The sequence below is a fragment of the Cupressus sempervirens genome, chromosome 8 (assembly GCF_028749045.1).
Source record: "Cupressus sempervirens isolate cs-2001-9-10 chromosome 8, ASM2874904v1, whole genome shotgun sequence".
Lineage (NCBI taxonomy): Eukaryota > Viridiplantae > Streptophyta > Pinopsida > Cupressales > Cupressaceae > Cupressus > Cupressus sempervirens.
Window position 1 is genome coordinate 13957002 of NC_143125.1, and position 26313 is coordinate 13983314.

The window sequence follows — 26313 nt, forward strand, 5'->3', positions numbered from 1 at the left end:
TATGAATAGTTGAATCACTAACTCCATATGCCATTGGCAGGAACATAAATCCTACACACTAAAATACACAATCAAGAGAAATTTCTTATAATAACATAGCCAAAATAATAAATGCATTAAATGACCTGTTGTGGTGTCCACAACACATGCCCCATTCCTCACTAGGAATGGGGACCCCCTACTTTTTTCTACTCCCAGACTCATAGTTTGGTAGTCGGGAGAAGAAGAGTTTTATTAGATCTTAGAATTTTAGAGTCAAAATTTAAAATTCAAAAAGTGCCGCACACATTTGTGCCACCAAGCACGGTCATTGCGCTCGCACCGCCGCCTGCGCATGCACCGTTGCACGCTCTGTCGTGCGCTCGTGCACCGCTGTACGCTCTGTCGCACGCTCGTGCACCACTGCGTGCTATATATATTTTAAGATATGTGACAAATCTTTTGAGATAGGTTTCATACCTCCCCGAGATAAGGTAAAGATTCTAAGAAATTTCAGGGCTTCAAAAATCCAAACTTAGCCAAATTTCAAGGCTTTAGGAATCCAGACTTAGCCAAATTTTAGGGCTTCAGAATTTCAGACTTAGCTAGATTTCAGGATTCACCTCCAATTTATTTTGAGTAGCTAGTGTGTCTTTACTATGCATTGTTAACTCTACGGACTAATGTTTGCTTCTTTTGTAGGTAAAAATGGCATCCTCAACTTGTCGAGGTCATAACTTTTGACTCGGGCCTCGGAATTCAGAACCGCTTATACCATTGGAAAAAAGAACTGAATATCTAATTTTAGGGATCGACGAAGGTTCCAACTTGAAATTTTGAGCAAAAGACCTCCAAAAAGGTTTTGTAAAAATGCTTAGAGAATTTGTGAAAAAATATGAAAAAGTTGCAAACATTTGATCGTCTTGGATAATCTGGATCACTTGGTTTCTCGCCGAGGAGGACTGGACAGGTGGAGAGAAGACAAAGGTCAAAGATACAGAGGTTGGACGCATAAAGCAAATCAAGTGCCTCATCTTATGCAGCTATTGGGGACAAGATTCAACGCAGGTGCCTAGAGATTTTTTGATTGAAGAAGCAGACTGAGTGCAAGTTTATGAAAGTAATTGGCTATAAAGAGGGTGTAAATCATTAGAAAGGGGCATGGAGCATATACAAAAAGTGATCTAAAACCTCATTTGAGAAAAACCTAGAAACCATTTTCAAAATTGATAACTTTGATTTTTTGGGAAATTGAGCTCCATAGGTACGCAGGTCTGTAGCTCCGCATTTTCATGCAGGTCCGCTATTCAAAGGTGCACCGACAGTTAACTGCCAGTTCCAAAAATAGCACTTTCCATGCATTGAGAGTGCATTTTGACGGCAAGTTAACTCCAACACACATCAAGTGAAGGGCCAGCTTCTATTTTTGGTGTCTCCATGCACTTCTACTTCGACTAATGGCTTCCTCCTACTTGCTCTCTCATGTTTTCTCTATTTTCAACATGTAAAAGGGTCATGCATCCAATTAATGAATAAAATATGGATGGAGTCCCTCTAAGCACCAGTTAGATTATTAGTTTGTATATATTTAGTTTGTTTTAAATATTTTAAAAGCATTTTATTGCATTAAGATATCTCTCACTCTCAACACAAATTCAGGAGATGATTTCTTATAAATACCCCATTGTAAAATGTAAAAAGGGCCACCGTTATTATGCAATAAAGTTATGCTTTTGGTGCTAGCATTCGAAGTGTAGTTATTCTTGCCTGAATGTGTCATTGTTTTGTAGATTTTATTCATGAGATTTTGATTGAGCCAAAGGTTTATTGTGTTGTTTTTAGTTGTGTGATCTTTTAGTTCTGGTGTTTGCTACAGATATATGAATTTCATTGACATAATGAGCTTGAAAATAGATCACCTGATTGTGTCTACATAGCTTTTTGTCTTGCATGAGTGCACTCTCCATGGCCTTGCAATTTGATGAAGAGTGAAACATCATTCAATTTGTTAAAGATTCTCACTGACGATTGCATCAATGGATTCTAGGAAGCGATGCTCCTATTTTCATTGGTTTCCTACTGATCTCTTCGAAGATTTAACTTGCAGCATGTTGTGTTCTGTAGCTTATGTCCATTTAGGAATTTTAATTTCAATTCATTTGATTTCATGTTATTTGCTTTCAATTTTTTTATTTTCTTTGCTAACCCCCTATTAGAATAGTACCTCATAATAGCTGCATTGTTAGAGTTGCATTCATTGAAAAATTAGAAAAATACAAAAAATATTGTTCTTTTGGTGTGATATTTTGAGACAACGAACAGATTTTACTTCAATTCCAAGATAAAAGGGTTTTAGAACCAGCAAAGGCCTCCTTGTGAACATTCACATTTATCTTCTACTGAGCGGATTTTGGTACGTCGCAAGACAAACAGTAAACCTTGGAGCGGATCCTTAGAAAGATTTTCTTTTCAAGAGAGGAATTACACTATGGATTCTTGTCGTTGACCTCATGCAAAAAAAATGCCCAACATGACCTAATTTTACCATTTATTTAATTATACTAAAATAATCCATTTACATCACTCACTTTCACATAAAACATCACAAAGCAATGATGAAGTAAATAACCATAGCATCAAATTTAACATATAAATGTAATCAGAGGATAAGTCCAAATACCAGATAACAAGATATCATCCTAAAACATACTTTCATCTCAAAAATGGCATCATCATTATTATATGATCAACTAAACAACATAGTAATCTAACATCTATGAAACTAGAAATCAAAGTATAAAACCTAACCGTCAAGTCATCTCAAATGTAAAAATAACATGAGTAACAAGTATCTCTCAGATTAAAATATAACAAGTTACAAATTGCAAACATGAGAGGCACTACATCCTCCCCCACTAAGCATACATCCTCCCCCACTAGGCATAGGTTTACTCCTAGAAGCCTGCAAAAAGATAGGGGTACAAATCTCTCAATCGTTTAGCATCTTCCCAAGTAGCAGAAGTCTCATCACTCAAGTCCCACTGGACCCTTACCTACTTTATTTCTTGACCTCTCAAAGTCAACCTTTGATGCTAAAGGATATGAATGGGATCCAATGAAAGTTTCTCATCCTCCACTTGCAAAGCTTCCCAATCAAGAACATGGGTTATATCAAGAATATACTACCTCAAAATAGAAACATGGAAAACATCATGGATGTGTGATAGGCTAGGTGGAAATGCTAGTCGATAAGCAATAGGACCAATCCTCTTGAAGATCTCAAATAGTTTAACAAAATATAGTGCCAACCTAGAGCTTTTCCCATAACAAATGGGGCTCTTCCTTGGATGCACTCTCAAAAACACCTTGTGACCAATAGAAAAGAGATGATCCAACCTATGGACATCTGCATACTTCATTTTCCTATCTTGAGCAGTAACCAAATGCTCTCTAATATGAACAACCTATGGTTCCATATCATGAAGCATCTCTAGACCTAGAAGTACTTGGTCCTCCAAATGATCCCAACTCAAGGGGGTACGACATGGGCTACCATACAAGGCTTGAAAATGTGACATGCTAAGAGAACTCTAATACCCACTGTTGTATGCAAACTCAATAAGGTATAAATAATCATCCCACTTCACCTACCTATCTATCACATACATGTGAAGCATGTCTTCCAGAACCTAGTTCACTCTCTCTATCTAACCATCGGTCTCTAGGTAGTAAGCTAAACTAAAATTGAGTTGTGCACCCAAGGCATTTCAGAGAGATGTCTATAGTGCTGAAGTAAACACTAGATCTTTATCTGATATAATTTGAAGGGGATTCCATGTAATTGAACAATGTCTTCCAAGAAAACATGCTACAAAAGAAGTTATATATGATGTCATAATGGGTGAAAAATGGGCTACCTTGGACAACTTGTCCACTTTCACCATCATACAATCATGTCATCATGATGACATAGGTAGCTTAGTGATAAAATCAATAGATATAGTATCCCATTTCTACTCTAGAATGGTATGCAACTACAAAAGACCTATCAGATGTTGATGCTCTGCCTTCACTCTCTGGCACTTGAGACATCTAGCAAAAAAATTAGCAACATCATGCCTCAAACCTACCCAAAAGTAAAACTGTCTAAGATCAACATGCATCTTCTTAACACTAGGATGTGTGGAATATGGTGAATGATGTTCTTTTAACAAAATCCAGGTACAAAGATCACCAAAGATTAGTACATAAATATGTCCCAAGTGTCACAACAGTCCATCTAATTCTAGTGAATAACCGGAAAACCCCCCTTAAGGGTACATCCAGACTCAATCTTTGCCCTCAACTCTTGATACCAGATGTTATTAGGTAAAGCCAACCTTGTAAATCCACTCCTAATGACAAAATTGATATCTCATGTCACCTCCTACTTGAGACATCCATGATGACATTTCCTTTCCCTTTAATGTAGTGGACATCAAATTCATAGTCACATACGAACTCCATCCAATGACATTTTCATACATTAAGGTTTGGATGAGTAAAGATATACTGCAAGCTGCAATGATCATGATGCAGCTTAAACCTCTGTCCCAAAAGGAAATTCCTCCAATGCACAAGTGCATGCACCGTGGTTGCAAGTTCTAAATCATGGGTTGAGTAGTTAAGATCATGGTCTTTGATTTTTCTAGATTGTATGTAATCACTCAACCATCCTACATCAACATTGCACCCACACCCTTCAACAAAGCATCCATGCAAACCATAAAATCACCTATAGGATTAGGTACTGCAAGGAATGGTGCACTAGTCAAACCTCCTTAAGATCATCAAATGTTGCCTCACACTTGTCTGACCAAACATACTTCTTCCCTTTCATCTAAAGACAAGTGATGGGATGAGCCACACATGAAAAATGTTTCTTGAATCAAAGGTAATAACCCACCAATCCCATGAAACTATGAACCTCAGAAACATTAGTGGGTACTAGCCAATCCATGATAGCTCATATTTTCTCTAGATCTTCCTAAATACCATCACTAGTGATGATATGCCCCAAATACTTCACCTCTAACTAGAAGAATCTGCATTTACCCAAGTTTCCATATAACTAATGATCTTGCAAGCACTACAATACTTGGTGTAAATGGTCCTCATGTTCCTCTATAGTCTTAGAATAGATTAATATGTCATCCAAGAATACAATGACACAAAAATCAAGGTACATGAAAAATACTCCATTCATCAAAATCATGAACACCAATGGTGCATTAGTCAACCCAAAGGTACAAGGTTCCATGAACTCATAATGCCTATAACGTGTATGAAAAGTTGTTTGATGAATGTTAGCCTCATGAATCCAAAGGTAATGGTATCCTGACTTAAGATCAATCTTCAAGAATACTCACATAACCTTCATCTAATAAAAAAATTCATCTATCCTCCATAAAGAATATTGGTTCTTCACTATCACCTTATTCAATTATCAGTAATCAATGCATAAATACAATGTTCCATCTTTCTTCTTCACAAAGATGATTGGTGCTCCCCATAGGAATACACTAGGATGAATAAGGCCCTTAGCCAACAATTCCTCCAATTGTAATCTACGCTCACTCAACTCCTGAGTAGTCATGTGGTAAGGAGCTCATAAGATTGGCCCCACTCTAGGTAGAAATCAATCCATAAATCAATGTCACATTATGGTGTCATTCCTGGTATCTCATAAGAAACATGTCTACATACTCACAAAGGAGTGGGTGATCATCAAGTGTCGCCATATGGCTCTCAACCTCCTTAAGATTTTTGATAGAGACTACAAACATTTGACATCCCTTTCATCCTCTTTAGCTGGTTAGCTAAGATTATTTGAAGTGAGAATGGTCTCTGGACCCCTACAAGCTCCACCTGCCCACTTGTGTCATCAACACAATGCACTAACTTATGTCAGTAATTTATATTCACCTAATGGATGGCTAACCAATCCATGCCCAACATAATATCATATGATCCTAGAGGTAGGATGCAAAGATTCACTATGGTGGTGAAAGTACCCAATTCAAATTCACATCCATTGACCAAGGAGTCCACAACCACTTTGGATAATTTGGCTAACTCAACTTGCCACCTATCAACTTGATGTGCTACCATTAGCCTACATCATTGAACAAGAGATGATGAAATAAAAGAATTTGAATTATGTGAGTCAAATAATACTAAAGATGAAATACCATGTAACATACATGTAGCCTCAACTATGGTACCCTAGTGCTCAGCTTGATAGTTATCAACAGCCACAAAGACTCGATGGTTTCTACTTGCATCTCCCACAGTAGGCTCCAATTTGGTTGCACCTCTACTAGGTCCTAAAGAATTCTTTTAAGGGCATTCCACTACTCTATGGGCAAGTTGACCGCATGAGACACATGCTCCTCTCATACTAGGCCCTTGTCCATGTCTACCCTGAGAAGCACTAGAATAGGGTGCACTTCCCTTGCTAGAGTTTTGTTGACTACTCTAAGATGGGTGATTCTATTGAGTTTGTTGGCCTCAGTTCTGTTCATCCCCTTTCTTTCCTAAGGAACCTAGATTATGTTCACCCTTATACCACTATTGATGGTTCTATCACTTTTGGTGACCATGACCACCTTGCGAGGGTGCTAGTTGGTGACTATGATTAAGGAAATTGTACATCTTTCCTTGAAGTTCATGTACTATGGCTCTGAGAACCTAATTTTCCATTGAACCCATTAGCCACATTTCTCTCTACAATTATTACCTTTTCCACAGCAAGGATAAGTGTCCTAGATTGATGCATTTGAACCTCTCCAATGATGAAGTCGTTAATACCTCACATAAAATATTGAGTAAGGAATATATCATCATGGTTATAGCATGAGTATTGCCTGAGCTAAAAGAATATAATCTCATACTTATCCACCAACATGTTCCCTTGTTTAATCTCATGGAACTCATCAGCTCAAGCCTCCCTAAACTGAGGGGATAGGAACCTCTCTCTGAATCTCTCCTCAAAAATCTCCCAGGTGAGATCTTCCATAATGATCTGGAACCTTTTTCCCCTCAATATTCCACCAAATAGATGTGTGGTCTCTTACCTACATGACAACACAATAGGCTTTCAATTTGGTTTCATACAGATAGATGGAAAATCAACATTGTATATCTAGTAACCAAGTCTCAACCTTGAGGCCACCTCCCTTATTGTCATAGTATGATAGTTTAGACTACTGAAGGGATTTCATCATGTCCGTGTGGATGGAATCCTCACCATCATAGTCATGACTACTCTGATGGTTCCCTCTGCCACCAAGTGGTGTGTGAGAATGTTCACACTCACATTCCTCTTCCTTTCTATGATTTGATATATGGGAATCTCCATGGAAAGATCCCTCCTCTAGGCCACAGCCATGTCGGTTTTCCTCTATACAAGGTCCCAATAAAGCAATAATCTCTTGTAGAAAATGAATCAATGCACCAATACCACCATGATCATTGTTACCATGTTCTTCCCTACCATCTTGAAGCTCCTCCTCATGATGTTCTTCTTCATTGGCATTGCGTCGGTTATTACCTCGACCACCAAGTCTACATGTAGGAGGCATCACTAAGGAGGCAACAAGATAAGGGTCAAGATCATAAGAGTCACAATTATAAGATAAAATAAGTTTAAAATGCATGCAAAGAAAACAATATTATAATGGGAGCATAACATAGAAATCTCAATGTTACAACATGGGTTATGATACCAGATGTAATGCCCTGCCCAGAGATCCTTGGAACAAGGATAAATAAAAGCCAATTATTATTTTTTAAGCATGGAATTAAACAACATCAACATGATACCAATCATAAGATCATAATGGAAGACTTAACCATCCAATCTAGGCTTCCAACGAATCTCTAAGTAACACTAAAACCAAAAATGACAATGCTACCGAGGTCATAAAACACATTCAAATCAGAAAGACCCCAAATTAAAAAAGTCAAACACTAGGGTTTGAGAATTCCATAAAGGGTAGCCAAGTCAACTCTCAAAAAAATTTGGTCAAGTAAAAAAGTGACTACTGGTCATCTGAATAGGTTTTCTCACAAACCCATACGACACTTTTCACTATAGACATGCAATATTTCTCACTATATCTAGGTGATACTTTAGTACATCCATGTGATACTTGTCCAATATCATATGAGATTCCTCCCCACTATTATGTGATACTTTCAAGGACCATTTGATAGATTTTTCTATTGGCATGTGATACTCTTCTAGTATCATATGATAGAACTTAACACTGTCGTACGATACTTTCTAGTATCATACGACATAACTCCAAAAGTGTGTGATACTTTACCAACACCTCCAAATGCTGAAGCACTATCACCTAGGAATGTAAGGAAACATTCTGATGAACATTTAGAGGGAAAGAAAAGAGTTAGAACCTCCACATAGGGGAGTACCAGATCCACAAATTGAGGCTTGGACACTCAAACAAAAGAATAACATGACACTAAATAATAGGAAGCAGAAACCATCTAACTATCTAATCCGAAACAACATATGGAGGAACATGCAAAAAATTTTTTTTTGCAATTTATATACACAGTTCATAAACTAACATCATATAAAGAAAACATAATTAACTAAACTCATGCTTGGTTCCTTCCACCAGTAATAGCATCATGAGACCTCAAGGGCCCTAGCCATCCCCCGAACGTAACATCCCAAACTACCAACTAGATGGTTAGAGTTGTCTTATGAGGGTGTTACTTCTAAAATGTAATAAAAACATAAGAACATGAAGATCTAACATGCTAAACCAACAAAAAACACATACTCCATCTAATAGTGAATCACATCATCTAACCATATGCTAACATCATAATAAAGGAATGCATCAAATGAAACTAACATCATCTAAACATGGTATCCAAGTATTCCAATTAAATCATAAATCATAAGGAAACATACTCTAGAAACTCGAATATACCAAGTGAAACATCAAGCATCTGTCTTTGTTGGAAATAGACTGTCTTTGAACATCGGCCCTAGCAGTGGTATAGGTAGCTATACCTCCCAACCACTTGGAACCCATAGGCCCACTCCTACGATGTTAGTAGAAATAATGATCCAACCACAAACACACATAAAGAAAACATCCATGGTTACTACTCACGCTAGATAGAAAGATGACTCAAACCAAGATCACGAGACAAAGCAAGTACAATAGGTCTTGGTTAGACACTCTATGGGTCAACTATGTATAGGGACTTGATGGAGGGTAAGTTGCTTGGCATTATGTAGCCCAAGCTAAATATCATGTGGAATAAAAAATTCCCTAAGAAGCACATCACACTATTTCCTCGAGTCAACTCTAAGTGCTCACATTTTAAGTGTCCTCAAATCAACTCTAGGTGCTCACATTTTTTATTATCTTAGATTTATTACCCAATAATTTATTTAATTATAACTTGTTTATAATATCTTCATGCTATCTTGGGAAATAGTCACCAAGGTCACAAGAGAAGCCCCTCCTTGTTGCTACCCTACATACCCATGCTCATCACATAATGAGTTCCCACAGGCAATGTATATTCCCAACCCAACCCCAATGATCATAACTCCATTAATAACAATCGTGAGATCGGGCCTCATAAGCACCCAACAACTGCACACACACATGCTCATCTGTAGGCATGCCAACAACACAAAGATCATAAAAATAAGGGTTGGATAAGAACACAAGAAAAATAACACTCAATTGAAAAAAAGCTTGGGAATACGGATGTGGCATGCATCCCAATGCAACATAAAAATGCAATAGTGGTTGCGTTGAAATCCTACAGATAATCCAAATCCACATCGAGCAGCATGCAAATTGAGGTGAAAACCTCAAAACCTCAAAAACTCAACATTGACAAAAATCAACAAAAATAAAACCCATTTAACCCTTGGGAAAATGAGCCATAGAAATCCAATAAAAATTGTGTTTGAACACTGTATACAAAAACAACTAGCATAATGGTGTGAAACCCCAAACCCCCATCCTGAAAATTAGGAAAATGCTCATACCTGACCAATCAAGTAGAGCTAGCAATCAAAAATGGAGGGGAAAGTTCTCAACCTCCTAACATACAAATACCAAAAATGGAAGCAAAAATGGGGCTAAAAAAACAAAACAAGAGAGCCCTACTTGATAGCCAAAGGGCCAAAATGGAAATCAAAACAATAAAATAAAAATCTCGTAGAAGATGTTGAAAGTCACGAAAATCTAAGGTCTCCCCGAGATGGATCCAATAAGACTTATCTCATGGTGATCCCATGCCTATAGCTCCTACAAAAAATAGAAACACAATCCTACAGAAGAGGATTTGGAAATTTTCTCTCAACTTTCTTATTTCAAAAAGTGAGAAGTGAAGAATATAATTCCTTTTTGATGTTTATTCACTTTTTGAGTGAATAATGGATTAGGGTAAATAACCAGGTCACCTAGTTAAACCCTAAACCAACCCAACAAAAAAAAAGGTTATTCCAAGTAATTGGAATTCATCTACAACAAAGCTATCAAGAATTAAATTAAATTAAATAAAGCACAAAATTTCACTTAAACCAAAATCAAAGAATTCATTAATAACTTTCACAATAAATGCAAACATCTAAATGCATAGACATGCTCACGGATCTAATCACATAATGCAAATGAGCCCATATTTATTAAATCACCAGAGGGTTTAATTTAAATAGTTAAATATGATACATCGACCATACAGGGATGACATTGGTAAAATATGAACTATTGAATCACTAACTCCATGTGCCACTATCAGGGACATAAATCCTACACACTAAAACACACAATAAAGTGCATTTTCATAGAATAACAAAGTCAAGGAAATAAATGCATTAAGTGACCTAATTTAACCATTCATTTAATTATACCGAAATAATCCATTTACATCACTCATTTTTGCATAAAGCATCACAGAGCAAAGATGAAGTAAATAACTGAACCGCCTCACAATAGGTGTTCCATAGTCCTGCGCTAGGCCTGGCTTAGGAATAATCTATTCAAGATAAGGACTAATTTTCCCCTACCATGACATGCATTTAGATTGTCAACCCAGGGATGTATACTTGAAATGGTCGGCGCAATATATGCACTAGGTATCTTGATGAATCATTATGCTTGTGTTGTAGGAAAGTAAAAATGCAAAGGAAGGAAACTACACTACTGTTGTGGAAAGGAAACTATTGAATCTATGAATGTTGAAAACACAATGACAAGATAACAAAGATTCCATCTTGACTCATCCATTAGACTGTTTTCGCAGATGTTGTAGGAACGTTCATGAAGTGTGATGCTACAGGAAGGAATTAACTAGCTACGTCTTACTTAAAATACTGCTAATGCTTAGTAAAATGAATCTATTCTATCCTAATCTAATCCACCTTCCAAGTGGGCCCCCTTGGTTGGTTTCTCTAATCTACCAACACAGGATAGAAACTAAAGAGAACTATTTCATTTCATTAATCAGTCATTACATAATTCAGAATTGTAAAACACAACTGCAAAAAATTGTGAATCAGTGTTCTCTCGATAAAACTTAAAAACCAAAAAATAAAATCTAAAAACTTAGAACTTTACACAAGAGCCGATCCCAACATATATAGGGAATCTACTCTTTATTACATAACAAAAAGGTAACTATCCTAAGTTAAGTCTACAGGAGAGAATATAGGAGAACAACTGAAAGCGGAAAGGAAGGATAACGGAATTGAGGAGGGAGCAATGAAGTCGTAGCATCCACTTGTTACAACGTAAATGCAGAGAAGGTAATGGCTTGTAAAAACTTCTCCTTATTTGCTGCCATGTTTCCTGGAGTGGTTATAACTTCCTTTTCGTGGTTGTTCCTTGATGCTCGTTTCTCCTTGAATACTGTCGACAACCAACTTCTGGATTCTTCCGCTCATCCTTTAATCCTTATCATCGGGTTAGTTATGATATAAGACATATTTGCAAATAAACATCCATCAAACTAAATTCAAGCATAAGAATGCATATTTGGATATTTATATGAAATACTGCAGATTAGATATAATTTAGGCAAAGGATGACATAGTTTTTCTACCCCATAAATCATCAAAGGTTTATCAAACATAGGCTTATAAGTGTTAAAACAAAGATGAACAGAGTATCATAAAGTATCTTAAACATAACAAAATAAAGGCATTTTTTAGACTCATCAATAACTATAGCATCAAATCTAACATATAAACATAATCAAAGGATAAGTCCAAATACTAGATAACTAGATATCATCATAAAATATATTGTCATCTCAAAAAGGGCATCATCATGTAGATATGATCAACTAAAAAATATAGTAATCTAACATCTATGACACTAGAAATCAAAGTATAACACCTGACTATCATGTCATCTCAAACATAAAAATAAAATGAGTAACAAGTATCTCTTAGATGAAAATATAACAAGGTACAGACTGGAAACACGAGATCTACTACAACTTATATCACTTGTTCTTTAATTTTTTAGAGTTGATCTATCACCTTTAGATTCTTCTTGCATAAAACTCTAAAGTTATGAAAAAAAAAATGTTAGAGTGTGTTAGTAAACAATTTTTCCAATATGATTTTCTATGGAAAATGGAGAAAAATGTATACCAACAAATGAATTCCTATACAAGACGGAGGAATTCTCTCCTTAAAGTTTCTTCAATAAAAGCAGGTGCAACTACCTTTTATTGCAAATAAAGATTTTTTATCTTTTAACTCAACAGAATGATCTTTTCAGAACGCAATCTGCTAACAATGTTGAATCAACTTATTCTATCTCATCAATAAAAAATAATTTTTTATGCTGAAGAACCACTCAATTTTAATTATCAATATTATCCACATAACTAAAAATTAAGTAATCAAGTAGGCAGATTTAATAAAACTTACTTCTCACAACACCCCAAATTTTGAATTGACAACTTCAAAACTGATAACAAACACAACTAAGAGCTTTTATATAAATAGAATCTTTAGAAATACTGATTCAAACAAGAAGATAAATATATCTACTTACGAAACTCTTAACAAAATCAAACTACAGGGTTTTCTTTCTATTTACAAAATTCTGAAATGCTACTTCTAAAACTTGAGATTAAACCAAAAACAAAAATAGTTTTGTCTATCGATCTGCTAGAGATTAACCCTATGCCATACTAGTTATTACATATTTATAAGGCATGTGGTTGGACAGTTGCCAAAATTACCCCACTAGGAGTAAAATAGTCTTTTGATTAACATAACTTCTAACTAGAATGCAAGAAAAACAAAATGACAAAAAAAAAAAAAAAACAACTAAGCAACTATGTGTAACTACTTCTTATAATACAATAGAACTGTCTCCACTAGCCATATTTCTTGCCGCTTTCCACATTTCATAGGTAGTTGAAAATGCTGAAATAACAAACTGATGTGGTAGACCAATGTAGACAAGCCCCCGCTTCTAGATTTATTTTACTCTCTTCAATTTTGTTGTCTTTTCTTCATGCATTTCCAAGTGCTTGAGATTAATTATTAGCATGGCTTCAGTGTGTGCTACATTTGAAAAATCTTTCTTAGTTGGTGCTTTCTTGTCTTGAAGTTCCCGGAACTTCTTCTAAACTTCCTTGATCACTTCCTCAAATTGGGCAACAGAGTCCTCTTCTTTACCTATGAATTACTTGACAAACCATTTAAGATCTCCTTGAATTATCTAGTGTATGATCTTAAGTTCTTGCAATTTTTCCTTGATTTTAGTTACACCCTATATTAATGCTTCATCTCACCATTCAATACAAACTTTGATCACATACAAGGCCTTTCATCTAAGCCTACCATAGGGAATTTTTCCTACAATTTCTATAATCCAAATTCTTGGACCTCTTCTAGCCATATCACTACCTTCGTCCAATTATTTTTCTCCTTTTCATATCCTTCATTACCCAGTTCCACCTTTTTAGTAATGGCTGATATTTCTTTTGAAGCCTTATCTAGGAGACCTATATGTTTCACAGTGTCGTCCAAGATACCTTGCACCCATTCCCCTACTATTTTTGTAACTGCTTTGCATTTGTGTAGGTTCTCAAGAGATTGCTAGTTGGTTGCAGAGGACACATCGAAAATTGCTGAAGGATGGCATTGATATATTGAGCCATACTCTTTATTGTTTCCTTCATCTATCACTTGTCTTGTACATCCTTCCATACCTTGTGTACAATCTTTTTATTAGAGGTTTCGAATAATTCCATATCTACCTCATGGTTACCTTTTCCTAGATCAACTTTTGCTATCTAGTAGTCCTGAGGAGCCAAATATTTGTTTGAACTTCCATCTAGAGGTGTGGCTATCTCATCTGACCAATGCCCTAAATTCTTATCAAACTTGATCCTTGATTCAATCCTTGCTTTCTTCATCTTGGGTGTTTTTCCTAGACATTTACTGACTAAATCATCAATCAGCATGGAAAGAGGAACCATGCTTCTCTTCTTCTCAATAGAAGTCTCCAACCATTTAGGTGTGATTGGTTCTTTATCAGTGGCAGGGGAGAATTTGGCCAAAGCAAGATTACTCTCTTGGCCTTTAGTATTTACTGGTGACTTTTGAGGTTCAGGTACACTGTCTGCCATAGGTAGTTCTTCTACAACCTCAAGATCCATCATTACTATACCCTTGCTTTTGGTTGTTGATACTTTCCTTGTGCTTGAATGGGTCACCCATTTTATCTTAGGAGTACCTTCTTGAACTTGAACTTGAAGTGGTTCTGGAACTTCTTCATCTTAAACTTCAACCAAACCTATAAAGGATCATGAATATCTTGATTAGTGGTCTCTTTTTGCTTTTTGGGAGCCTTTTTACTTTTGGTTTTTGAAAACTTCCCAGTCGGGTCAGGGGTGGCAACAATTTTCAATTTTATCCAACTTTCTATCCTAGCGAGCACATCCTTAGTGCAGGAGAAGACATCACCTTCTTCTCTCCTTTCCCAATCAATTTCAAAAATAGGCATGCATTGAATTTGGTCAATGTAGAATGGGTCAAGGACCTCTTCATAATCCTCTTCTTTCAGCCCACATGTATCAAGATCCACAATAAGCATATTAATTTATTTCATAGTTAGCCGCGACCAGAATCTTTTCCTTACTTCAAATTCATTAGGGAAATTCACCCAATAGTCTTCTAATTGGGGGTTATGAATTAGAGAGACTACATTCTTAACATTATTTTTGGCAAAACCTATATAATCAAAATCTTCTCGAGGGGAAAAGGCTTTAAAGCATAGATGAGTCAATGATGCCTTTGTTAACATAGATTTGTTTAGGCTAGGACATCTATAGTGTCCAATTTCAATAGGAAAGAACATAGAAGAGGCCGTCTTAGAAACCTCAAAAGACTCTACCACGGAGACAAATTGTCTACACATTTTAGATAGAACTATAGAGTCTAAACAGTAATGAGGTAACTTCAATGGTTCACTAGAAAAAACACCCATTCTAATACATGTGAACCTAAGAAATTGGATGTAAAAGCAACCATAGACTTGTATAGCTTGCATGGCTTCTTCAAAAAGTCTATCATTTTCATGACCTTGAAGTTCAAAGACCAACCTTCCTAGAAAGACATCATTTACCCTTTTGAACTTCTTACACAAAGCAACTTCCTAAAGATCATTGTAATACTAGTAAATGGGCATTTCATCAGTCCAAGGTGAACATGGGAGCTTTTCCCATTCTTTAGATGCTACTAGGATATAAATCAAATAGGAGGACAAGAAGAATGGGCCAAAGTTGTTGAAAGCTACTAAACCCTTGTGCAAATTCTCAGCAATCAGGTCGGCCCAATCAATGAACTTATTTTCCTCAACAATCTTTTGGATGAAGAAATACATCCAAGACTCCCAATTAAATCCATGTTCATTTCCCTTAATTCTATTTAAAAGAAGTATAATGTCTATAATCTCCTGTATGGAATGCTCAATGGTTAAAGGTTTTGGAAACCTTGAACCCCCCTTTGCCAATTTTAAGAGCCAAGACTGAGCTACCTTATTATCATAATTTCTTTTTCTTTTGACATATAGATGCTCTGCTTCCTTGAATGCCAATGGTTCATAGGGTTCTTTGTGAGGAATTCTAAAGGCCGAATAGACATTGGTTCTATTTATCTTAGCTATTACTTCTGAAACTTTCTTGATACACCTTGTCCAAGGGTCATAATGGTTTACACACTCAATTATAAGCTCTAGATATGTGATTTCTGCAAGAAAGGTGGTGGCTTCAAGCAACCCACTATTAGTTAGCTTTTGATAAATGGGACCTAATTGAGTGTTTCTGGCTCTCTTAATGACATCAGTTAATTTTTTATTAACCAGAAATGTGTCACAAATTTTAGGCAAAGAATTAAGCAGACATGGCTTTTCAAACTTGGGCATCTTGGGATGAAATAACATCATGAATCACTATGGAAAGATAGGATCAAAAAGATACAAATTGAAATATCTCAAAACAAAGCAAGCACAAATAAAATTACAAAGGGTTATAGCAACACACTTACAGTTTGACAGAGTTACAACCTGTAATTCATTCTTCCTTCTCGATGGTGCTGGAATTTCTTTTGCAAATGGCAGAATGAGTGGTAAAACAAAAAAATGAATGTATTTAAGGAATGACTTATAAAGGAAATTGTAGTACAGATATGGAAAGTAAATGCAATAATTACTATTCATGTGTCGTGCATCAGAAAAGACCCTCTACGTGATTTTTTTAAATGCCCATCAAATCCGCATGCCTATTAACACTCCATGTCATCATGAAATGAAAAATTTTCCTTTTTGTCAAATCTTTCCATAGCTGAACATGTGCCACCTTAAAGTTCTCATTTATTATCTCACCTACCTTGGGAAGTGTCTTCATCAGGACCCACCTCACTTTTTGAACTCAAAGATTGAAAATTTGCATGAAAAAAAAGTGTTAGTATACAAAATTGATATCGAATTTGAAGTTGAAGTTTGGGTTGATCAGGCTTCAATTTCAACTTTGACTTCACCAAGACTGACTCAGGAAAAGGAAGTGGACTTCAACACATGGAAGAAAGATGGGAGGTCAAACTTGAAATTGAAGTCAGTCAAAACTTCAAGTTCAAGTTCAGGATTAAGAAAAGACTCAAGACTGAACCACCCTAGGACATGAGAAAAATATATGTGGTAACAATTGGCTTTAGCTAGGGAATGAGACTGGTAGGATCATGGATGAACTCAAGATCTTTGGCTTTGCAAATCAACTCAAAAAGACAAAAACACAAAGAACAGAGCAGGAAATGAACAAAACCCAAAAAGATGGTATTTACAATGAGACAGACAACAGACTTAAAATTGATACAGCTTGAGGTCCTACCCATTATAGGATAGGGGAAGATCGTCTCCATTAAGATATTGCAGCTTGAAGGCATTTGAACCCAACTCCTTAGATATTACAAATGGGCCTTTCCATAAGCTCTTGAATTTGGTGTGGGCCCATTTAGGTTCCTTTCTCTTATCCCATAGCAGTACCTAATCTCCTTTCATGAATCTTCATGGCCTTTCTTTTCAATCAAAAATTCTTTTGACCCTTGCTTGATGGTTGGTGATATTATCCACCAATTCTCTTCTTTCTTCCTCTATTTTTTGGAGGTACAATATTCTCTTCTCAATGGAAGAATGAAACATTTCATCTTCAATTTATTTTTTAAAATTCAAGGTAGACATTTCCAAAGGTAGGGACAATTGTGCTTCAACTCCATACACCAGTTCAAAAGGTGTCATGTTGATGGCTCTTTTGGGGGAAGTTCTATCAGCCCAAACTGCTTCATATAACTTCTTATGCCAATCTTTTCTCTTTTCATCTACTAGCCTTTTCATAATATTTACCAAATTTTTGTTAGTGGACTCTACCTATCCATTAATTTGAGGGAAATAATCTAAAGCACAAGATAGCTAGATACTATGATCATTACAATACAATTGAATTTCCCAGGATGAAAATTTTTGTGCATTTTTAGTCACTATTTTGTTAGGTGTACCAAAATGGGTCAAAATATTTTTTGTCAAGAATTTACACACTACCTATGATGTTGTTGCTTTAATAGGAATTGCCTCAACCCATTTAGTAAAGTAATCAATAGTAGTGAGGATGTGTGTATGTCCTGCACTTGAATTTGGATTAATAGGCCTGATAAAATCCAACCCCCACTACTGAAAGGGTTCTTCTATAATTATAGGTTTTAGAGGAAGAGCAGCTAATTGTGGTTTCCTAGTAAATAATTTACATTTCTCACAATTTCTTACCCAATGATAGGCAGCCCTGAACATACCTGGCCAATAGTATCCACTTCTTAGGATTTTGAAGGCTATTACTATTGATGAAAAATGTCCTCCACAGGCCCCATCGTGGAATGTTTTCAGTAGTTTCTCCTACTAGTCAGCATCAACACACCTCAAAAACATACCATCCAAGCCCTTTTTGTACAAGATATCATCAATAATCACAAACTTGGTTGCTCTAAGTTGAAGACTCCTTCAGTCCTTTCCTTTTAAATGATCAGAGCATTTCCCATATGTCAAGAAATAAGCTATGTCTAAAAACCATTCATCTTTCAAACCAACAAACAAACAATTGGAATATGGTTCTTCTTTCTCTCCTTCTACAATAAGTTTACATAGCCCTTGCCCTCAAACCAATTTAGTTGGTTGGATATCTAGGTCAAATTCTTGCACTTTTTCTACCCAAGTTACTCGATTATTGACTGCTACATCTTGTTGTGTGAGAATACTCTTGACTGTAGTGGATGGTACATAAACTAAAGAACATGAATGCAAAATATAGTACCAAAAGTATTTTACTACTTCCACAACAACAAAAGCTTGTTTTTCAGACAAGGAGTAATTCAATGCATGTTTCTTCAATGGGACACTATAAAAGAGATAGGCATCTCTTCTCCTTTGTCATTCTTTTGAAGCAATATTCCTGACATGGTATGTTTTGATGCATAGCAGTACATTATAAAATCTTTTTTGAAATCAGGATGAAAAAGTGTTGGAGCTTTAGCAATAGCTTCTTTTACCTCTTTGAATGTTTTAGATGTTGGTTCATCCCATTTGAAATTTTTCTTCTCACTAAGCAACTTGGCCATTGGTTTGACGGTCTCTGCAAAATTAGGTACAAATTTCCTTAGGAAATTGATCTGCCCAAAGAAGGATTTAACACCATTACTATTTACAAAAAGACACAATTGCTGAATAACTTTTACTCTCTCTAGATCAATTTTTATTCCTCCTTTTGAAACCATGTGTCCAAGTAACTTTCCTTCAGTTACAACAAAAATTGATTTCTTAGAGTTCAATGAAATTCCATGTTCCCTAAATTTTCCAAGCACTTTCCTTACGTATTTCATGTGTTTCTTTCATCTTCTTGAAAACACTATCATGTCATCAAGATACATTGTGATACATCTATCCAAAAAATGACTAAAGGTCGAATTCATGGCTCGCTAAAAGGTGGCAGTTGCATTTATTAAGCTGAAAGGCATCCTTTTATAGGAAAAAGTACCCTAGGGTGTTGTAAATGCAGTTTTGTGTTGATCTTCCTCAAAAACTTCTATTTGATTATAGCCAGAGAAATCATCTAAAAATGACATCATTTTTGAACCAGCAATAGTTTGAAGAATTTGATCCATTATAGGTAGAGAAAAATTATCTTTCAGGCTTGCTTGATTAAGGTTTCAAAAGTCAACACAGATCCTTATTTATCCATTCTTTTTTCTTACTGGTACTACGTTGGCCACCCAAGTAGAATGGTGAATTGGAAAGATGATGTGAGCTTTAAGCTTTTTAGCTATTTCTTTGAAAATTGCATCAGAAACCTTTGGATTATACGTTCTTAACTTTTTCTTAAAAGGAGTAGTACCTAGTTTTAGAGTGATGTGATGCTTGAATTGGCCATTTCTAAAAGTTTTTAAGTCTTCATAAGAGCAAGAAAAGACATATATATATTCTATAAGAAGCTTGATGAATCTTTCTTTCTCATCTTCTCCATAATAGGTTCCCAAATTGATAATTTTGGGATTGTGTTTATTTCCCAAATTCACCTTTTCATAGTCAGCATTTGGATCTTCTTTAGGTGATAGATTTTGAGCCAAGAAAGTGTCTCGCCTATCAAAGAGTTTTTCAAGCTCAACTAGGCCTTTTGGTATTACATTTCCTTTAATTGTAACATATTGCTTTCATCAGTGAGATCAGGACAAAACACTCTACATTCAGCATCTGAGCCTTCAAAAGAGTTAATAGAGAATTTTTCAATACTTTGTAAAAAAGCATTAATGTGAGAATCTTCTTTAAATACTTGTCATGAATTGTTGTTGTTAGGGACACTTGGCCTATGAATGATCTCAACTGAATATTTTTTATTTACGAAGTTTGGATGAGGAATCAGTAAAGAGGTTGATATTGCTAGAGAGTCTACTTTATCATTAAGTTCTCTAGGAATTGCTGCAATTGCAAAGGCTGCAAAATCCTCAATCTCATCCCACAGATGATTCCTGTAATGTTTCAGTCTTTGATTCTTTACTAAAAACATGTTTTTAACTTGGTTTACTATTAATTTAGCATCTCCTCATGCCTTTAGCAGCTTAATGTTTCTCCTCTTGGCTTCTTCTATTCCTAGAAGTAAGGCTTCATATTCTACTGTATTGTTGGTGTTTTCAAAAGAAAGTTTGTAAGAAGAAGGAAAATTCTGACCATCAGGAGATATTAGTACTATGCCAGCCCCAAATCCATTAGAGCAGTGGCTCCAATCAAACTCTAGAGTCCATAGCGAGTCTTCTAATTCTGATTTCTCACTTGTTTTCTCATTTTCAGACAAAATCAAATAGTTAGCAAAATCAATCTATTGATAAAGGATCTAAGATTTGGGATCATCAGATGGAAAGACTGTATATTTGGGTTTGGCTTTAGCTAACAAGGTTACTTTTTCTTTCCCCATAGGTATAATAGCTTGAGACCAATCCATTTTAACTTCCCCTCCCAAGTCTCAACAGAAAGTCCAACTAAGAAGCATACCATAACTGGTAGGAATATCTACCACTAGAATAGTAAGCTTAATTCTTTTATGAGGATAAGCTTCTACGGAAACTTGGGTGTATTTGATCTAACCTATTAAAGGAACTTGCTTGGAATCCATGTTATAACATTTACCAAAGGTTTTGGTTAAAGGGAGATCAAGAGCCTTGGCTTCTACAGCTGGCATTATGTTGTCAGAGGCACCTGAATCTATGATGCAATTATTTAGCTTAAAACCATGAAGGAATAAGGATACATAAATGGGTCAAGTTTTTAAGGAAAAGGAGCCTGAAGGCTGACTTTTTCTAGTTGAAGTATCCCTTCTTGGTTATCAGATGCTTGGGTTTCTCTTTTCTTTACTTGGGGGGTTTCACTTGTTTTCTTAGCAAATATTTCATTATTCTCTGAGACATTGGTTACATTTATTTGTTTAGTTGCTAAATCAAGGGAAGATTGATGAACATATTCAATCAGCTTATTGAGCTCTCTAGGGTTCATCCTTAGGTATTTAGTAGGGGAAATCTGTATTTTAGATGCTTTACAAAACTCAACAATGTCAAATGAGGAATCAGGATAAGACCTTTTCAGGATTTGGGGTGTCTTTGATTGCATAGGTGATGACTTATTTTCATTTTCCCCTTTTTTCTTTTAATTCTTTTGCCTGAGTAGGGATTACATTACTTTTAGAATCATCAGCTTTAGCAGCTCTCTGCCCATGGGTTAAGACTAAGCATGCTGCTTCTTCTAAGGTTAAAAGGATATCACCACTTCTTTTAGAATCAGATTCATATTCAAGATAATAGCTTATGAAGTCACCAGTTTCTTCATAAGGTTCTTCCTCTATTTTTACATTAGTTGAGGCCACTTTTTCTGCTTCAAGTTTTTGATATCTTATATTCTCAGGACAAGAACTTCCCTCATGATCATTTGTAAGATGAAAAACACACATATTATTTTTATTAGGTGGGGCTTCAATGTTCAATATTTTCTAATTTGGGGGCAAATTTATTTGTTTTCCTTGAAAACTACTTTGACCTGGATATTTTCTTGGAATATCTTGGTATTGAGTATTCATTTTAGGAATTTTCTTCTTAATAGTCATCACATCATTCATGAGTTTTTGCACTAATGGGTCTGACTTTTTTGAAGTAGATGGCTGTGATTTTGAAGTTTGCATTTCTTGTTTCCACTTTCCTACAGCTAAAAGGTCATCCTCTAATTCAACAGCTAATCTTTGAGTAGCATCAACATCTACTACCCTATCTCTCCTTAGATGAAAACTGATATCTGGAGGCATTGCATTAACAAAAAAACCTTTGTGGTTCTCTGCATTAGGTATTTTAGTAGTAGTGATTTTATGCAATATTTTATTAAACTTTGCTACATAATCTCTCATGGGCTCATGTACTTCCTTCTTTAGTTAGGTCAATTGAAGGAGCAGAGTATGTTCATCATCAGCAGATTTAAACCTATTTTCAAAAGCATTTCACATTTTAGCCTAGGTGGTGTTGGATCCTTGTGGGAGATGATGAAACCAATCAACAACATCATCAATTAAAGTTTGTACCAATAGCCTTACAACTACATCTTCATGAGCAACAGCCAGAACTACACATGTAGTGTTAAAGGCATTGAGATGCTCATCAATAGATTTCTTCCCATCTCCATTGAATTTGGGTAGAACTTCTTTAGCAACCTTAGGAAGAGGATTTGGGTTACCTGCAAGGGCCAGGGAACCTACTTGTGCACCCCACGGGTTCGCAGTCATTATTGGTGGAATGAAATTCAAAGGTTGAACGTTGAAATGAGAAGGTACTAATGTCCCTGGTAAGATTAGGGCTTGAAGGCTTACATTTATAGGAGTTGGTTTCTGAGGAGATGTTGGCCTAATTTTACATTTAATAGATTTTTTGCATTTATAAGAGAGATCGGGAACAAAATTAAGACTCTTTACAAATTCATAAGACTGATCAATAAACCCCTTACTTTCTTCACTTCTAGTGTACTTTTTACTAGCCAATTTTTCACAATTAAACTAACATTTAACACTTAGAATGGCCTTGGGATTAGTCTATTGACTACTGCTTCTTCATTAGCAACTAGTACACCTCTGATGAGTTTGGCCCTTTCTTCTTCTCTTTCAAGCACTTGGTTAACTTGTGTAAACTGTTCTAGGCTTGTTTTGAGTTTCTAGGCTTGTGCATTTAGATTTGAAATAATGTCCTCTTGAGTTTGTCAAACCCTAAGCCTGGTTGAAGTACTCGGAAAATTTCATGATGAAGTAAAACCATTTCTAGTGTTCCCTAGTAGAGTTGCCAAAAACTATTAGTAAACAATTTTTCTCATATGATTTTATATGCAAAATAGAGAAAAATGTATACCAACAAATGAATTCCTATACAAGACTAAGGAATTCTCTCCTTAAAGTTTCTTCAATAAAAACAGGTGCAGCTACCTTTATTGCAAATAAAGATTTTTGACTTTTAACTCAACAGAATGATCTTTTCAGAATGCAATATGCTTACAATGTTGAATCAACTTATTCTATCTCATCAATACAAAATAATTTTTTATGCTAAAGAACCACTTGATTTTAATTATCAATATTATCCACATAACTAAAAATTAAGTAATTAAGTAGGCAGATTTAATAAAACTTACTTCTCACAACACCCCAAATTTTGAATTGACAACTTCAGAATCGATAACAAACACAGGTAAGAGCTTTTATAAAAATAGTATCTTTAGAAATACTGATTCAAACAAGAAGATAACAGTATCTACTTACAAAACTCTTAACAAAATCAAATTGCAGAGTTTTGTTTCTATTTGCAGAATTCTGAAATGCTACTTCTAAAACTTGAGATTAAACCACAAACAAAAATAGTTTTGTCTATCGATCTGCTAGAGATTAACCCTACACCATACTAGTTATTACATATTTATAAGGCATGGGGCTAGATAGATGCTAGTAATTACCCTGCCAGGAGTAAAATAGTCTTTATGTTAACATAACTGCTAACCAGAATGCAAGAAAAGCAAAAAGAAAAGAAAAAGACAAAAAGAACATCTAAGCAACTATGTGTAATTGCTTCTTTTAATTAGGTAGCACCATCTCCACTGGCCATGTTTCTTGCCACTTTCCATATTTCATAGGGAATTGAAAATGCTAAAATGATGGACTGATGTGGCAGACCAATGTAGGCAAGCTGCTACTTCCATATTTCTTTTTCTCTCTTTAATTTTGTTGTCTTTTCTTCATGCATTTCCTAGTGCTTGAGATTAATTATTAGCATGGATTTGGTGTGTGCTACATTTGAAAAATCTTGCTTAGTTGGTACTCTCTTGTCTTGAAGTTCTTGGAACTTCTTCTAAACTTCCTTGATCACTTTCTAAGATTGGGCAATGGAGTACTCTTCTTTAGCTGTGAATTGCTTGACAAACCATTTATGATCTCCTTGAATTATCTAGTGTATGATCTTAAGTTCTTGCAATTTTTCTTTGATTTTAGTCACACCATGTATTAATGCTTCATTTCTCCATTCAATATAGTCTTTGATCACATACAAGGCCTTCTCATCTAAGCCTACCACAGGACATTTGGCTTGGAATTTTTGTAATCCAAATTCTTGGATCTCTTCCAGCCATATCACTACCTTCGCCCAATTTTTTTTTTCCTTTTCATATCCTTCATTACCCAGTTCCACCTTTTTAGTAATGGTTGATATTTCTTTCGAAGCCTTATCTAGGAGACCTATATGTTTCACAGTGTCATCCAAGATGCCTTGCACCCATTCCCTTGTTGTTTTCACAACTGCTTTGCATTTGTGCAGGTTCTCAAGAGATTGCTGGTTGGTTGCAGAGGACACATCGACAATTGCTGACATCTCACTGATTGGTTTTACCTCAAGATAAAGGATGGCATTGATATATTGAGCCATACTCTTTATTTTTTCCTTCATCTCTCACTTGTCTTGTCCATCCTTCCATACCCTGTGTACAATCTTTTTATTAGAGGCTTCGAAGAATTCCATATCCACCTCACGGTTACCTTTTCCCAAATCAACTTTTGTTATCTGGTAGTCCTAAGGAGCCAGAGATTCATGTGAACTTCCATCTAGAGGCATGGCTATCTCAGCTGACCAATGCCCTGAATTCTTATCAAACTTGATCCTTGATTTAGTCCTTACTTTCTTCATCTTAGGTGTTTTTCCTAGACATTTACTGACTAAATCATCAATCAGCATGGAAAGAGGAACCATGCTCCTCTTCTTCTCAATAGAAGTCTCCAACCATTGAGGTTTGATTGGTTCTTTATCAGTGGTAGGGAAGAACTTGGCCAAAGCAAGATTACTCTCTTGGCCTTTAGTATTTACTCACAACTTATGAGGTTCAGGTACACTATCTACCATAGGTAGTTCTTCTACAACCTTGAGATCCACTATTATTGTACCCTTGCTTTTGGTTGTTGATACTTTCCATGTGCTTGAATGGGTCACCCTTTTAGTCTTAGGAGTACCTTCTTCCACTTGAAGTTGAAGTGGTTTTGGAACTGCTTCAGCTTCAACTTCAACTAGACCTACAATAGGATTATGAATATCTTGATTAGTGATCTCTTTTTTCTTTTTGGGAGCCTTTTTACCTTTGGTTTTTGAAAACTTCCTAGTTGGGTTAGGGGTGGCAACAATTTTCAATTTCATCCAACTTGTGGTCCTAGTTAGCAAATCCTTAATGCAGGAGAAGACATAATCTTCTTCTCTCCTTCCCCAATCAATTTCGGGAATAGGCATGCATTCAATCTAGTCAATATTCTTTCAGCCCACATGTATCAAGATCCACATTAAACATATTAATTTTTTTCACAGTTAGCCGTGAGCACAATCTTTTCCTTACTTCAAATTTATTAGGGCAATTCACCCAATAGTCTTCTAATTGCGGGGTATGAATCAGAGAGACTGCATTCTTAACATTATTTTTGACAAAACCTATATAATCAAAATCTTCCCAAGGGGAAAAAGGTTTAAAGCATAGATGAGTCAATGATGCCTTTGTTAACATAGCTTGCTTTAGGCTAGGACAGCTATAGTGTCCAATTTCAATAGGAAAGAACATAGAAGAGGACCTCTTAGAAACCTCAAAAGACTCTACCATAGAGACAAATTGTCTACACATTTTAGATAGA